Raw genomic sequence first — 4,426 nt, 5'->3', positions numbered from 1 at the left:
CTATTTTCCCCCAAAATAACACCATTATTTCAAAAAAAAAAAAAAAAAAAGAAGAAGATACAGGGGCACCTAGGAGGATTAGTTGGTTAAACATCCAACTTCGGCTCATGTCATGATCTCAAGGTTCATGAATTTGAGCCTTACATAGGGCTCACTGCTGTTGGTGTGGGATCCTCTGTCTCCCCCTGCCCCTTCCCCACTTGTTCTTTCTTTCTCTTTCTTTCTCTCTCTTTCTCTCTCAAAATCTATAAAAAGATTAAAACGTTTTTTAAAAAGATACATTTAGAAGCCTTATTTCATCTCAGTGGGAAAACCCTTAGGGCAGATTCAAGATGTACAAACATTGAAATGTTTTTTTACACTCTTTTACATCCTGGCTCATGTTAGTTTTTATCTACCTGGCTAAATATAGCTTCCCTACTGAGTGTGTTTTACATGTATAGGAAACAAGAAACAAATATGATCTCATTACAGAGACAGCAACACACATACATATATGACTGGACACAGAAAGTATCCCACTCAAGTAAATGTCACACACATGAAAATGCATTTGCATATGGGCATTTACTTACTTAAAGGTAGAAACGGATGCACAAATATAGCCCATTGCAAAAATGTACATGTCAATATAAATGGTGCATATCTATTCAGATTTCTCTGATCAGTTAAAAGTGCTTTCTAACTTGCCTTGTGGGGTTTGTGTGTGTGTGTGTGTGTGTGTGTGTGTGTGTGTGTGTATGTGTGTGTTCTCCTTTTAACTTCCTCTTTAGGCTGATTTTGGATAGCAGCAACTGCTTTCCATAGGTCTCCCCACCCAAAACTGCAAATTTTACTGTACATTGCACATAGATGTTTATTGAATATTTTACTTTAATACATCAAGAAATACATCAAAGGAAAATCTTATGGATAGACTTATAGGCAAGAACCAGGCACCCATTCCCTGAGAAGTATATGAAATTGAGATAACTATGATGCTGATTAAAAGACTGGGTTTGAGAAGGTTTGAACAAGTGACATTTGGTTAGAAATAAAGAGACTTGGAATAAATAGGAGGGCACAACTATCTAACAAAGTATCCCCAGGATTTTGGCATTATGTATACAGAATTAACATTCTCAGTAATCTCATAGAATGATTAGATATTGCATTTTCTCAAAATTTTTATTAATTAATTTATATAAACATTGGACTATTTAAAAATCACACTGAATATCCTTTCAATCTAACTCTTTTGAGTTGCTAACTTGTTTGATTTAACTTAACAAAAATCCTAAAACTTTAAAATTTAGTGCAATACTTGATTATGCTTATTTTCCAAAACATATGAATAACTTCTCAGTAATTGCCTTACCTCTATTTCAAGTAAAATTTATTTTAAATGCAGAAAGGCTAGGCTACCACTTAATCAATCTATTTTAAAAACAAATATGAAAAGTTTTAATGTAATCACTCAAACCCAAGTTCAACCAATCAGAAACGTTCATTCTGCCTAGTTCTTTTGTTATTCAGGTGTATTTTTTGTTTTCTTCCTAGAATATCATAACTCAGCTCCTAATTAATAGCTATATTTTATTAGTTGTTTTAAACTATAAATTTCTCTAACAGTATTATATACAAATTAAACATATAAATTTTATTGTTTTTATTATAGAAATGATTACATTATTTATTGATATTCATGATAGCACCATAATTAAATTGGGTATATGTGGTTGTGTATTTGAACTCAAGTGTGTGTTTTACCTTATTCTACTTCAAGAACTGAAAATCATGATCGAAGAAAATAAAAAGTACAACATAATGTAGGTAAGTTGAAAAATGAATATCTGCATTGTGTTTTAGCCTCAATAATGGAACGAAGGAGGAAGAGACAAAGAGGAAAAGAACATAATAGTAACATAATCTTTGCCTTCAGACTAAAAAAGGAAAAATTGCTTTACAGATAGCAAGAGTCATACCCAGAGTTTATAATGCTTTTCTCAGCAAATAAGTTGATTGCAAATGAGTAATTTTTTCAGGTGACTTAACACTTGCAACTCTAGAAGACAACTCACATTTCCATTCTGAAGAGTTCTGTGATAAACAAGTTATTTTATCTGATATACAGTGACAGATGATTAAGACAGTGCATTATACTGTATTCAGAATTCTGTTTTTTCAAGACTATCAATCCAACCATAATGGTATGTTATAAAAGCATGCACACTTGGACAATTCCTCTCATAACAATAGCATTCCAAATGTTTCTGCAGATGTTTGGTAAAGATTGCTTTTGTGACAAGAATGGATGTTTAGATGCTTATAAGCATAAAAATCTAACACATGAACAAGGGGAAACAATCTCCCATGACAGTTAGATCTGTTCCTCTCAAGTAGTTTGGAACTGAAGTTTCAATGTGGGACATTGGGTAATAAGTTTTTATTCATAATACAGAATAATGTAAATTATATCACCATTTTTAATGGAGCAGAGAGAGTATCTCCCCCAAGAAACAAAGCTTTATTTAAGACTTTAGGGGGGAAATCTCAAGACTTTATTATATAAAAAGTGGGTTCAGATTCCATTCAGTTATTTAGCAACATGACAGTAGACTATGGGACTATAAACTAAATTAGCATTATAAAAAGCTGATATTCCACCAACTTGTATTTGGCCATTAGATCCACTGTTGATACTGATGGATATTGCAACTGCTAATACTCTTACTGTTTATTTCCTACTTCCTTCTGTAGAATTATAATAGTCACAATTGAGGCAAAGTATTCTCCCTTTTTTTTATTGGAACATATAGAGTCTATTATATGCACTATTGAAAAGTTTTTATAGGAAAAACAAAAGGAACTAGAGACTCTGGTACCTAGAGAATTACAGATATATTAACGATGATTTTCCATTATTCCAGTGTATTTATTCTTACATCCATCCTGTTCCTAAATGACTTAAAGTTAACTTACTATTTACATCTAAAATTTTCCATTTTTTAAAGTTTTTACTTAAATTCCAGTCAGCTAACATACAGTGTAATATTAGTTTCAAGTGTGCAATATAGTAATTCAACACTTCCATACAACACCTGATTCTCATCACAACAAGTGTACTCCTTAATCTGCATTATCTATTTTACCCATCCCCTCACTCACCTCCTAGCTGGTAATCATCAGTTTGTTCTCTATACTTAAGAGTCTGTTGCTTTGTTTGCCACCCCCACTCCTTTTATCCCCTTTGTTCATTTGTTTTGTTACATAAATTAACATATGAATAAAATCATATGGTATTTGCTTTTCTTTGACTGATTTCACTTAGCATAATACTCTCTAGCACCACCCATGTTACTGCAAATGGAAATATATGTATACCATTTCTTCTTTATCTATTCACCAATTTATGCACACTTGGGATGCTTCTATATCTTGGCTAGTATAAATAATGCTGCTATAATGATCAGGGTGCATGTATCCCTTTTGAATCAGTATTTTTGTATCCTTTGCATAAATACCTAGTGGCTCAATTGCTTGGTCATAGGATAGTTCTATTTTCAACTTTCTGAGGGACTTCTATACTGTTTTTCACAGTGGCTGCACCAGTTTATATTCCCACCAACACCTAAAGAGGGTCCCCCTTTCTCCACATCCTCACCAACACCTCTTGCTTACTGTGTTGTTGATTTTAGCCATTCTGACAAGTGTGAAGTGATATCTCATTGTACCATTGATTTGCATTTCCCTGATGATGAGTGATGAACATTTTTTTCATATGTCTATTGGCCATCTGTACAACTACTATGGAAAAATGTCTGTTCCTGTCTTCTGCCCATTTTTAATTTGATTATTCTTTTTTGAAGTGTTGAATATTATAAGTTCTTTATATGTTCTGGATACTAACACTTAACCAATACTTCATTTGCAAATATTTTCTCTCATTCCATAGCTTGCCTTTCAGTTTATTGATTGCTTCCTTCACTTTGCAGAAGCTTTTTATTTTGATGAAGTCTCAATAGTTTGTTTTTACTTCTGTTTCCCTTGCCTCAGGAGATATATCCAATAGGCAATTGCTATGCCCAAAGTCAAAGAGGTTATTGCCTGCATTCTCCTCTAGGAGTTTTATTCTTTCAGGTCTCACATTTAGGTCTTCAATCCATTTTGAATTTATGTTTGTGTTTGGTGTAATAAAATGGTCCAGTTTCATTCTTTTTCATGTTGCTGTCCAGTTTTCCAAAAACATTATTTGTTGAAGAGGCTATTTTTTTCATTGAATATTATTTCCTGCTTTATCAAAGTTTAATTGACCATATAGTTGTGGGTTCATTTCTGGGGTTCTATCCGGCTCCATTAATCTATGTGTCTATTTTTGTGCCAGTACCATATTGTTTTGATTACTGTAGATTCATAATATAACTTGAAGCCTGGAATTGTGATGCTT

This window comes from Crocuta crocuta, unplaced genomic scaffold (genome assembly GCF_008692635.1).
Source record: "Crocuta crocuta isolate KB4526 unplaced genomic scaffold, BGI_CrCroc_1.0 scaffold83, whole genome shotgun sequence".
NCBI lineage: Eukaryota > Metazoa > Chordata > Mammalia > Carnivora > Hyaenidae > Crocuta > Crocuta crocuta.
This window is presented reverse-complemented; position numbering follows the sequence as displayed.